Below are 13895 nucleotides of genomic sequence, written 5' to 3'. Positions count from 1 at the left end.
CCACCATCCCTAGGAGCTAAGGTCTCTTAAATTAAAAATGAAACCAAGCCATAAAACCACTAATAAGTGTTCAGCCCAAAAGAGTTCACAAAATGCTTCTACATATTGTGCCTCAGTTTGTCATCTAATAGCCCTGCAAGGTTAGAATCCCCACCCCTACTCTATAGAGGAGGACACCAACTTCAGGAAATGTTCAAGGGCTTGACAAGACCTCCCAGCCTACAGGAAGCAGAGGCCTCAGGGCTCGAAGCTGCTATCTCCCAAGGCCTCAAGGCCTTTCCAATGCACGGCTCCAAATCAGACAGCTCTTTCTGCAGCAGCCACCTATTGACATCCTAGCTCTGTGAATGGTTATGTCCCTTGCCTGGCTCCAAATTCAGAGACTCGTTTCCTCTCCATTGCCTCTATTGTCCCCAGTCCTAGGTCTACCCATGTTAGAGTCTGGACAAACACCTCTGTGCCCAGTCACTACTGTGATTCTTCCGTACTAATCCCCCTATCATTGGGGCCCTGCTCTTACTATCTCATGTTCCACCAACTGCTCTCAAATCTTCTGTAGTAGTTTAATTGCAAACCTGGCCACAGTTATTCCTCTTCCTGTGTCCACACCCTTTGCGATGTGACTTCATATCTCCTCTCATCAAGAGGTGGAATCTAACTCCCCACCCCTTGAATCGGGGCTAACCTCACAAATTTCTTTGGCCAACAGAATATGGTAGAAATGACAAAATGCCAATTCTGAGCTTAGGTTTCAAGAGGCCATATGTACATGTATTTCCACTTCTTTTGGAAATCTATCCAGCCACCATGTGAGCAAGCCCAGGCTAGCCTTCTGATGGATGAGAAACCATGTGGCCCAGGTGCCTGCATTGGCCCAGCCGGTAGCCAGCCACATGTCAACAATGCAATAAGGCCATTCTGAATCAACCTGCCTCTAGCCAACCCATCACTGACCAAAGATGCATGAGGAAACAACCATAATCAGTTAAGCCAGCACACACTGGAAGAACCACCCAGCCAACCCCTAGATTAGTGAGAAATAGTAAAAAATTGCAGTTTTAAATCACTAAATTCTGAGGTGCTTTGTCACACAGCAAAAGTGAACTGACTTACCCTTTGTCTTTGACTCACTGACTCTCTGGGACTTCTCAGACCAAACTCCTCATCCCAAGTGTTCAAAGCCTTCTTTGAAGTTACCACCTCAGCTTCATTTACCACAGATTCTCCAAATCCTGGTCTCCTTGGTGTCCTCTGATATTTCGTGCTGTTTCCATCCTTGGGCCTCTGCTTATACAGTCTTCCTTCCCACCCTTGTCCCATCTCCCCACCCTGAATACCATTTCACCCTCCTCCTTTCTTAAAATTATGTCCTTTCTTCAATACCCCACTCTGGAGTTTTCCATGATAATGTGTCTTGTTGTTCCAATGCCTTTGGCACTTTAGTCTCAAACTTTGCTCTAATTTGATGTGCTGGCCAAAGAAGCACAGAACCGTATCTTTATCCTGCCTTGCTTCATAATGCATTGTTACAGATAGTTCATTATCAACCAACAAGTGCAAATAAATTTGACCTCCTATGTCTACACAGATCAATCAGTAGAAAATGCCTGGAGAGCATCTGGGTTCTGCTGAAAAGACTGACATGATTGATTAGTAATGTCTGCCACTGGTATAGACAAAGAGGTTCCAGCATATCTGTCAAGATAAGCTATTCTATCTCAGGTACACCTCAGGATTCTTGAACGTTTTGCCTGGTGAACCCTATAGGCCCCTTCTTTCACCACCACCTCACCTGAGGATATATTTTAGAGAGAGGAAGGGAGAGAGAGATAGAGATATTCACGTGAGAGAAACATCCATTGGCTGCCTTTCTCATGCACAGACCCAGGTGTAACCCGAAACCTAGGTATGTGCCCTGACCAGGAATCAAACCCATGATCTTTTGATGTACAGGATGACACTCCAACTAACTGAGCCACTGGGCCAGGGCCAGACCCCTTCTAAGAATACATTTTTAAATGCAGAAAACACCATGAATTGCCATGTATAATGTACACCCACGTTTTCAGCCCAAACTTCCAGGGAAAAAATCTTCTTTTTTCATTTTTTTAATTCAATTATTTATTTATTTATATTTAGATACTTGGTTTTTTTGTATTACAAAGGAATTTTAGCATTTATTTTTGAATGCATTATGGTACAAGAAATTCTATGTAACAAATAATTATAAAATACAAGAACAGATACAAGTTGTTTCAGGCACTACCCATGGAATGTGCATCCTTATTTTTCCCTCAAAAATTTGGAGAAAAAAGTGAGCATTATACATGGCAAAAAACAATAGCTCTGGCCAGGTGGCCAGTTGGTTAGAGCAACATCCAGAAATGCCAAGGTTGTGGAGAATTGACCAATGAATGCAAAAATAAGTGGCACAACAAATCAATATTTTCCTCTCTCTCTCCCCCTTCCTCTCTCTCTAAAATCAATCAATAAAAATAAATGCATAAAATAAAATACATCAGATTACAAATAATATTGAAATACTATTATCAAAATATTTTAGCAGAAAAATATTAACATTTTATTTTGAACAAATAAAGACATATACAGTTATATTATTATTGTTTTAATTCAGAGTTTGAGCGGTGACTGTCATTAAGTTTTTGGCACGACACTTGCCTGTTGTCTCCTGATGAGATGGCACAATTTGCAGGGTACCAGTATTTTCAATCTTGTTCCAATTACTTTGATTTAACTAGGGTAGAAATATACACAGAATATATCCAAAACTGTCAAAACTCATAACAGAGTATGGCAATAGCTATTAAATTATATCTGTTTTCTTTGATGTAGATATATCCCTGCTTTGGGTCTCTATCCCAATATTTTTTTTTAATGTGTAATAAAATATGTGCTTCCTCCTTGATACACTGCATGACAAGGCCTAGCAGAAAGGGGCTTAATAACTACAGTAATTTTGAAGTATGTGAGATCTTTCCAAATATTTATAACTGTAATGTGATATGAAAATATTTGTGGCTTCTATTGGGAACAAAGACTCAGCTGTGTAATTTGTTGCTGTGTATACATAATTGAGGGAAATGCTTGATTTAATTTAAAGCAAAATATAGATGTAATTTTTTCCAACCATGTGTCATGGACCCTTAAACTGTATCCACGGGGTCTAAAATTAAGAACCCTTGGTCTTCATTCATATCTGAGAGAGGACCCCTCCCAAAAAAACAGAATTATCGTCTGGAGGGCGGGCCCCTTGTAGAACAGCTTCCCCCACTAGGTGAGTGTTCTAGGAACCCATCTGTATCAGTGCACCAGCTGGCATTGTTATGAGGGGCTGCGTTCAGCTTCAGTGAATTTTTTTTGCAAGTCTCTTTCAACGCATTTGCCCATTTCATGATGGGTGCTTTACAAGCACACCTGCCCACACTGTGCTGAGTGTTCAGCAGTTTTTGATTAAAAAACAGCATGACTCCCGTGGCCACCCTCCCTATTCACCCAATCTTGCCTGAACAACATTTTTGTTGTTTCCCCGGATGAAAAAAGTTCTCAAAGGGAAACATTTTGCTGATGTGGAAGAGGTGACACAAAAAAACAGCAGAAGAACTAAAAGGCATCAAAATTGATGAGTTCAAAAACTGTTTTGAGCAGTGGAAAAAATGTCTCAATAGGTGCTTTGCATAAAAGGGAGAGTACTTTGAAGGTGACTGAAGTTTAAACATGTAAGAATAAATACACAATTTTTTATAAATAAATTCTGGGATTTGGGGGACCCCTCATAAAAGGCAGGGGCTGCTATCAGATTGGTTCATCTCCCTGAGAGGTACCCAGGCTAGACCCACAGTGGATGATCAGCAATGGCATCAAGGAACCTGACTGCTATTACCATGCAGGACCTGCAGGGGCCTAACATCACACAGAGCCCAGCGCCGTCAGGATTCCATTACACTTTTTCTGCTCCATCTTGGTGGCCTCCTCAGTCTCCTTCCCTTCACAAGAGCAAGACTTCAGGCACCTAGGAGCCCCTTTCCTTCACACCAGGTCCAGGTGATCCCTCCACACCCCTTCCCCTCTGCCTTCTAAAACACTTTACCTTCCCTGCTGTCTTACTTAGGCCTCTCTGACCAGGCTTAGTGGACCAATATGGCAGAGCCCCTTTTCATTTGGCTCCCTTCCAGGCTTACCCTGGGCCTTGGCCCTCCCTTCACCCTACACTCTGGGGGAGGAGGAGCCAGGTTGGCCACAGCCCTTACCTTGATGAGGGCCTCACAAACCCAAACCCAGGTATTCTATTATCTAGGTGTGGAATTCAGCCCAAATGTTGCAGAGTCTCTGTGGAGTGGAGACCTTTCTTTATTTTTTAAAAAGATTTAATTTATTTACTTTTAGAGAGAGGGGAAGGGAGGGAGAAAGAGAGGGAGAGAAACATCAATGTGTGGTTGTCTCTCACATGCCCCCAACTGGGGACCTGGTCCACAACCTAGACATGTGCCCTGACTGGGAATTGAACCAGCAACTCTTTGGTTTATGGGCCAGCATTCAATCCACTTAGCCACACCAGCCAGGGCAAGACCCTCCTCTTCATTGTAAAGATGAATATGTGGGACAGTCTTTGGACACTACCTCAAAAATATTTAGCCAAACCTCTTTCTCCAGCCAGTGCTGAGCTGAGATGTTCTGGAAAGCCTTCAACCTGACCTGGAGCTTCTCTAATACAGCCTGGTGGGATGCTCTTCCGAGCAAGGGAGCCTGCCTGGTCCTTATGCAAGAGTAGCCCAGAAATGTGGGGAACTCAGAGTCTGTGGGGTTTCCCTTGACTGACAGGGGATAAGAACCCTTGTATCTTAGCTAAGTGGCACTACCCCACTCCAGCCCATGCTGTCCTTCAGTAACAGTGGAAAATTGTAACTCACCCACCATTCTTTTGACATTGTTTCTGTAAGTACTAACTCTGACTAATGTGTACCTTGTCAATGAACAGCATGTTTGTATAAGAATCCTAGGAACTAACTTCAAAAGATACAGACCTGGGCTCTCAAGCATCCCAGCTCCAGGAGATTAGCTAACTTTCAACTGTGGAGCCAGAATGACGTGAAGCCAGGATGATGTGAAGCCAGGATGTACGCCAGACCATCACTTGCCTTATCAGTGTGGACTGTGCTGGTCTGCACGTAGAGAACTTTTCAAACTCCTCCCCTGATCTCTTTGTTCTGTTCCCCTCTCCCTCCTTGTAAAAACCTCTGTCTCCACTGAGAGGTGGAGATGGGCTTTGTGAGATGAGTCCCCCATCTTCCAGGAGACGGGCTTTGAGACATGAGTGCCCCATCTTCCAGATGGCCAGCATCTGCAAAAAACCACTTTCCTTTACATCAGCACCTGCCCCTCGAGTACTGGCTTTTGCAGCGGCAGGCAGCCAGACCTACTCGGTTACACCCAGACTCCACCTACCCTCCCAGACCCAGCTCTGTCTCACCATTTCCCAAAGCCTCTTCCAATCCCCGAGCCTGCACTGGACTCACATAGGCTGTGAGACTGGGAACTTGAGCCAAAGTGAGCTAAATCTCTGAAGGGGTAGAGAGAGAGCCCCAAGGATGCTCTTTGCAGTCTCTTCAAGAATCCAACATCTATTAACCAATGTCTCCTCTATAAATTTAATTTAATAAATAAATAAATCCAATACCAGCTAGTGAGCTCAAGATGGAAGACACCAGAATTGATTCTCCCTCTCAGGTATGCTATAGGCCCTCTGTGTCTCTTACTTGGTGTCTATGACATGACCCCATGCTATTCTGGCACTGGGGACACAAGCACAAACTAACAAAGTTCCTGCCCTCATGGGACTAACATGATGATGGGGGAGACAAACACAGACCACAAACACGTCAACCAGTAAGTAGGCTGTGTCAGATGAGGGTAAGTCCTAGTAAAGTCAATGGGCCTGAAGGAAAGTAGAGGAAGCCATGTGGATTTCCAGCGGAAGTTTCCTATTCATCCTTGGCATATTAAAGGAACAAGTACAGTGTGACCAAAGAGGAGAAACAGAAAGGGAATGATAGGAGAGAAGTAGCAGGGGGAGGTCACGTAAGGCTTTGTAGATATTGAGAAGACTGTGGCTTTTGCTTAGAGTGAGGTGGGAGCCATGGGAGGGTTTCAAGCAAAGACAGAACACAGTCTCACTTAGCCTCAGAATGGTTACTCCAGCTGCTGTGGTGAGAATCCTGGGGGCAGGGATGAAAGTGGGGAAGAGGAACTAGGGTGGAAGCAGAGGAGAGGATATTGCAGAGATCCAGGAAATAGGTGATGGTGGTCCAGACCAGCTGGTAGCCATGGAGGAAATAAGTGTATTTTAAAGGCACATATGAGGGGGTTGCTGATGGCTTAGTTGAGGGATGTGACCAAAGAGAGGAGTCAAGTTTTCTGGCCCAAGTAAGTAGTCCAGAACCATGATGAGATGGGGAAGGCTTCAGAAGGAGAGGGTTTAAGGATATAGATGAGGAGTTCTGTCTTGAATATAAATTGTAACTTCATGGAGGAAACTCAACTCATCTATTTTTCTAGCTGAAGTCTGTGGCTGATTTGGCAGGGAAGTTTTCCAGTGGGGCAAGACAGCAAATCAAAACTCTGGTAACTTCACAGTCCTAATATTTGTTCAAGGTGGTTTAATAAAGTCCTCCCTTCTAGGACTTTGAGAGAATTAGCTATTCTAATCTTTACCGCAGAAGACTTGTACATGAATGTTCATAGTTTTATTCATAAGAACTAAAATCTAGAGACAAGCCAAATGTCTACCAACAAGGGAATAAGCAAATATTCATAAGCAAACTATGGTCTATTCGTACAATGAAATAATATTCAGCAAGAAAAAGGAGCAAACTACTAATATACACAACAACCTGGATGAATCTCAAATGCATTATGCTAAGCAAAATAAACCTTATACAAAAGAGAACAAAATGTATCATTCTTTTATGTGACATTCAAGAACAGAAAGAACTAAGGTAACATCAGAACAGTCATTTCCTCTGCAAAGGAGATGGGATTGACCAAGAGGGGCATAAAGGGCCAGAACCAAGCTCAGCCTCTTAGGAATACCTCCCAGAGCTCTGAGTCTGCGGTGAGGCCACAGAAAACAGAGACAGTTGAGAACATGGCCTCAGTCGGAGACAGTGGTGCCAACAGCAGCAGTGCCCAGCTGCATTCCTCCCATGGTCAGTCCTTATTATCAATCCCATCCGTCACCCTGTAATCTTCTAATAAATCCCTCCTTTGCTTAGGCCTCTCAGAGCCATTTCTGTGGTTGAAACCAAACACCCTGGCTGGTAAATAATGTGTGGAATGAGCCCAAGGCTGAGTATCACAGATATCTGGATGGAGTCCTAAGTCACTCTGGTTCATCAAGTCTCACCACACCAGGTGATCAGACAGCCAGAGGGAGTTTGTCCCATGACTAGCCCAGTTCATAAAGGAAAGTCATGGGTCAGGAAGAGCCCTTGGAAGGGTGGGGAGAGCTGCTGAGGGCAGCTACGAGCCAAGCCAACCCAGCCAGGGGGTCTAGTTTCAGCTGGGTAGGTGGGGATTGTAGTGCACCAGCCTTGCTGGACTTATTAGCAGGGCAGGGAAGTTTGTGGGATTGACCTGAACCCACAAAGCTGGATCCTCACAACCTAGGCTGAGCACTAAGTAGGAGCAGCTTTCAAGGAATGAGGGGCCAGGTCCCTGTGTAAGGAATGTCTTCTGGGGGCAAAGCACAGCCTGGGCTTCAGGGAGTCCTCACCAGCAGAAAAGACTTCATGAACCCAAGGTGTAGAAAGCACCTTAGAGCTACAGGTGTGCACGCACAAGTGCACATGCACACACACACCACGCATACGCCATGCACACACAGATTAGCCCCCTCAAAAAGGAACCCAGGAAAAAGTTCCTCTTTGGAGAACTGGGAGAGTGCCAGGGTCGTCCCACTGAACAGGGAGGAAGCCAAAGAGCAAGCTGACTGTGGCCACAAGGCAGCTTCTGTGGAAGCCTTGGTTAGGCTGGAGGCTGCTATTATGTTTTGGGCCAGACTGAGTGTCTAGCTGGGGCAAGGGAAGGAGGATTGACCCCTGGGATTTGGGTGTACCAGTTAGCTGGTGCCCTGTAACAGATCCCTCCAAAATTTGGTGGTTGAAAATAATAAGCATTTATTATTATTCATGAGTCTGTGGATCAGCTAGGCAGTCTTATATTGTCGAGGGTCACTCTCGTGTCTACCATCAGCTATGTGTCAAGTAGGTGTCTTTGCTAATCTTGGCTGGGCTATCTGACACATTTGGGTGTCAGCTAGTGGCTGGTGTAAGACGGCCTCAGCTCTGAAAATTGTCTTTGCTCCATGTGGTCTCTCGTCCTCCAGTAGGCTAGTCTGAGCATGTCCACACGGTCACAGCAGCATTCAGGAGAGCAAGCAGAAACAGGCAAGGCTCAGAAAGGGCTCGACAACTTCTACCACCTCCCATCAGTCAAAGCCAGTCACAAGCCCGGGCCACATTCAAAGGGCCAGGAAACAGACTCCACCTTTCAATGGGATGAGCTAGGAGATCAGATCATAAAAGGTGTGGATTCAGGGAGCAGTGGAGGATTAAATTTTTTAAATCATTGTGCCACACAGGGCAAAGGTGATCCTGGCATGGAATCTGTCAAACCCCAGGTTTTCAACAAAACCCTCAACCACTTGCTGGCTGCTTGAGGACAGTCTCTGGCCCTTTTCTGCACAAGGGTCCCTCCATCACTGGATTCTAGGCCAGGAGAAACAAGGGGACAAGCCGCTGGGAGTCCTGGAGGTCAGTCCTTATCTCTTACACTGAGTGGGTACTGGAAGCCAAGGTGAGGCAGGAGGAAGGCAAAATGAGAGGAAGGAGTAGGAGGCTAGACGTGCCCTTTCTGACATCAAGGACCCACCCACAGAAGACAAGGAACAGGGGACAATTTTAGTAGCTCTCACCCCCTGTCCTCCATCATCAGCTTCTACTAGGCACCAAGCTCCCACTAACATTTTGACTCACATCATCCAGGGCTCCCTCCTGGTAGGACCCAGGTTCCAAAACCAACCCCTCTCAAATCACCCCAACTTCTAGCTTTTCACAGCTCTTCCCCTCCACTCCCACTCTTTATAGCTGCTGCAGAGAAATGAACCTGACAAAGCCTATGTCTTAGGGTCAGAGCAGGTTTAGACAATGGGTTTCACCTTTAAATGGCAACAGTAATGATACTAACAGCTTCCATTTATTGAGCACCTACCGTGCGCCAGGTCTTAGGCTAAGCGTTTATCAGAGATTATTCTAGGAGTATGTTACGGGGACTAACTAGAGAACTCACTCCCTGGGGAGGGGTTGTACGTCCTTGTCTGAAAGAGCCTGGTGATGAATTAGCAATGTCCGTCACGCTTGTGAGGGAGGGCGTTGACGGCAGGCATGCCTGGGTAGAATCTGCCTTCATTTTGGCTGCTCTAACAAGTTATCGTAGACAGGATACTTAAACAACATACATTTATTTCTCATACTTCTGGAGGCTGAGAAGTCCAAGATCCAGGTGCTAGCAGGCCTGGGTCTGCTAAGGTCCTACTTGCTGATTTGCAGATGGCTGTCTTTTTGTTATGGCCTCACAAGGTGGAGAGCAGGGAGATCAATTTCTCGTGTTTCTCTTCTTATAAAGTCACTAATCCCATTCATAAGGGCTCCACTTAATGGCCTAATTACCCCCCAAAGACTCCATCCCCTAATACCATTACATAGGGGGTTAGGATTTTAACATATGAACTTTGGCGAGACACAAACAGTTCATTACACTGTCACTGTGACCTTAGGCAAATGATTTAATCTCTCTGAGCCTCAAAGATAATAGTAGCACCTGTTTCACAAGATTGTGAAAATTAATTGAGATCATGCTTATAAAGTAATTACCAGAGCGCCTAGTCTATAGCAAACATGAAATAAGTGTTTACTATTTTAATCATTAGGGTTCTGATCAATCTGTCTAGAACAGGGACCACACATGTTGTGTCCCTAGGGGTGGGGTAGGGAGAGGCTGCTGGCATTGTAAAGAGAAGTCCACATTGGGAAAGGTTAGGCTGCCCCAATTTTCAATGAAAAGACTCAGTGTGGGAACCACATGAATAGCAGATACTGCTTTTGGCTTTTACCACTTCCAACTACCAGTACCTGTGATTTTTTTTTTTTTAACCTGAGAGCTTTCTCTGACCACTTGACCCCAGTCTGTTTATCTGCAACCAGGGAGTTGATTTCCTACCCCAGTAGCCCTCAACTCATGGCTGATGGGAGTTGGTGTATAACCACCCCAGATCCCTCGCCCCTCAAATGCCACAGCCCAGATATGTGCTCTGCACTGTCTCCCAGACTTCCTGAGCAGGATTAAGCTCCAGTCACCCATGGCGACTGAAATGCACTGTGCATCAGCTTCCTTCTCTTCCCTGTCTCACTTCCTGAATCTCCTGCTAGAGGTCTTGGGACAACTTCACAAATAAGCTTCTTGTACTTGAATCCTTGTCTTATGCTGTGCTCCTGTGGAAAAGCAGCTTACGAGTCCACCTGTGGTGAGCCAGCCATGCCTCACTAGCAGTCATTTGAAAGGGTCACACCAAGCCTGACCTCTGCTCAGCAGCTCAGGCTGCCTGAAAATGACAGAACTTCGGGCTGCTCAATCAGAAACCATCTCCATTGCCAGGTATTCAAGCTAGAGACCCCTTAAAGGCAAATTTTTTCTCCTTTAAATCCTTCTTCACACACTCAGGGACTCCTCCTCGATGACTGTCAAAGCGATCGTGACCTGAGGGGCAGAGATGACACAAAGGGTCTACCTTGAGCGTGCCACCTCTAAGTGATTAATAGAAGCTACCTGGAGGCTCTATCCAGGGTTGGAGTATGCAGATATAATTTGTGATGTCTGCCTTGAGAACTGAATGGGTAAGCAGTGGCCTTATGTCCACCATCCTGGCTCTAGAAGTAAACTAGCTTCTTCGTGGGGAAGCCGACTGACTTTTCCTTTAACATTCCTAGTCCACCAAGGCTCTCTCTGCCTCTTTCTGAGCTACTTCCTCCATGTGACTTGCACCATCCCAGTCAGCAAACCTGTGCACTAACCATGGCCACCCATTTTCTGGATGAGGAAACTGAGCTCTGAAATATTAAGTGACTTTGCCAGCATCACAGAACAGAGGTTGTCAGTCAGGTCTATCTGACACCAAAGTCCCCACACTGTTCCTGTTCATAGAGAAGGCAGTAGTAAAGGTCTTCAACCGAAGAGAATAGCCCAAAATGGCTCTTTTTGTAAAGAGAGGCCTTCTGTCTGCTGGTGCCCCCATCTTCTGTGGTCTTCTCCAGTCAAGTGGAGTGGAGGCTCTTTGAGGCCCAGTGAGATGCCCTACCCCCCACCCGCGGCCACTCTCGGCCATTCCTCTGCCAGGCTTTGGCTCCAGCTTCTCCAGTCCAGACTCTCTGATCCACACCTGGGAGTGCTGGTTCTCACTATCCTGGAGCAGCTGTCTCTCAGAGAGGACTGGAGGCTCCCTGAAAACCCAAGGCAAAATTCTAACTGCAGCAGGCATGACTGGGACCCTTCCAAACCTCCAAGTTATGGAAAAATCCAGCAGAGGCCTTCCCAGGGTGGTGATTCAGCACTCCCACAGGCGGGGGGCTCTGAATGGGGCTTCGGAACACAGTCTAGGCCTGGAGCCTGCTGACCAGGCGGCCTGCCCATGGGTTTGGCTCATGCTCTCTCCCAAGGAGCAGCTCAGGACTTTAAATACATTCCTGTTGCAGCACATCTGGCCTCCTGCTTTGAAAGCCAGCAACTCTCTGCTCTGAGAAGCCTGGGGAATGGGACTCTCAGACCCACGGTCTTTCTACCCACAAGGACAAACTGTAACTAGCCCCGCCCTGCCCCCATGGAGATACCTAACAGGACAGCTTGCTGCTGGTGCCTGATTTTGTAGAATGAGACAGCAGCAAGGGGTGCACAAGCGAGGGAGAGAGTAACAAAGCCACCAAGCTATGGACGATGCAGGGGTCATCGGGCTGACCTTGAAGTCAGCTACACCTGGTTTTAAATTCCTCATTAACTGATGTCTGCAATCCCATTCTCTAGAATCAGAGATAGGGATTCCTGCTCACATGATTTACTGAGGAAATTCTCTTGGGAGAAGGGAGGAAGGGAAGCAGGACAGGGCAGTGGAAGATGCTCTCTAAGGATGGGGTCTCAGTGAAATCTAACCTCGGCCTGACCCCACACGGAGCTCTGGGGGTGAACAGTCCAGAGTTGATCTCCCTTGAGGTAAGCAGGCCAGGCTCTTATCCCCCTGCACCAATCAGTCCTTGTCCACCCCTGGAGAATAGAGGGTAGGGGATGGGAGAGGAGGTAAATAAGTTCCCAGAAGGTGCTAGACAAGGGCATCAGCTTTTAACCACCACACTGGCAGCACCTGGGGAAAGAGACCCAGGTAGGACACCTACATCAGCTATTACACTGGGCAAAATTCAGTTGATTTCTCTGTAAAACATGCATAATACTTACCACACTAGCATGTCAGGAAGTAAGCAAAAGGGCCCCAACACAAGGTATGTCCTCAGTGATAGGAAGCTACCATTCCTATTGTTCGTTGAAGTCATTTTACTGAGGAAGTTAATTTTGTGGGCCAACTTGGATGGACCATGGGTGCCCAGACATTTGGTCCAACATTATTCTGGATATTGCTGTGAAGGTGTTTTTGAATGAGAGTACATTCAAATTCGTGGACTTTTAGTAAAGCAGATTGTTCTCTATACTGTGGGTAGGCTCTTTTAATCAGCTGAAGTCCTGATTAGAGAAAGAACCTGACCTCCCCCAAGCAAGAGGAATTCTGCAAGGAAATGGCCTTTGGACTTGAACTATAACAAAAGCTCTTCCTTGAGTCTCCAGCCTGGTGGCTCACTTTGCAGATTTTGCACTTATCAGCCTCTGTAATTGTGTGAGTCGATGCCTTAAAATACAGTAAATAAATTTCAATTTCTCTTTCTCTTTCTCTGTCTGTCACTCTGTCTGTCTCTACCTCTACCTCTCTCTCTCTCTCTCTCCCCCTCTCCCTCTCACTCTCTCCCTGACAAATACAGATAGAAAGGAGAGCAGGAGGTGGGCAGCCCAGGACTCAATGTCCCAAAGACTGTCTTTATCACCACCCAATCATGTTCTCAGGAATTTCATGTCCCTCCTGAATTCTTGGGAATCAAGACAGAAGTTCACCATCCCAGCCTTCCTGGTACCCACTGTACCAATTCCCTAAGCAACCTCTCAGGCAGACACACCACACCCTAGGCATCTCCCACCAGCCCTGCCTCCAGCTTCTCCCTACCTCACCCCTCCCCTAGAGACAAAGGGGAGGGATGAGTCCTCAGCAAAGGAAGAGGTAGATCCAAATGGAGGAGCACTTTCCAGACTTCACTGTTCCTACCTGCTCCTGGTGATCTCACCAGAATGCTGAGGCCCAGGACCTTCTCAAGGGGGCAGGAGGGGACATGAGGAGCCCCAAATATCCTCTCCAATTAGCCGAGGCTCCATAATGTTCCCTCCTTTCTCCCTGCGATGAGGACTGACAAAGGCATCATTGTGCCCTGCCCCTGGCCTCTATAGAAAAGTGAGCACCTTAGACAGGGGGCAATAGTGACCTCCCAATAGGAAGACACACCCTTGGAGAGAGCATGGTCCTGTTGACACCTTGATTTCAGACTTCTAGCTTCCAGGACTATGAGAATAAACTTCTGCTGTTTTAAGCCACCCAGCGTGTGGTATTTTGTTATGAGAGTCCTAGGAAACAGCTACAGGGAGCTCACTAGGTACTGCCCAACAGTTTGCAAAAACGC

Source organism: Desmodus rotundus, chromosome 6, assembly GCF_022682495.2.
Source record: "Desmodus rotundus isolate HL8 chromosome 6, HLdesRot8A.1, whole genome shotgun sequence".
NCBI lineage: Eukaryota > Metazoa > Chordata > Mammalia > Chiroptera > Phyllostomidae > Desmodus > Desmodus rotundus.
This window is presented reverse-complemented; position numbering follows the sequence as displayed.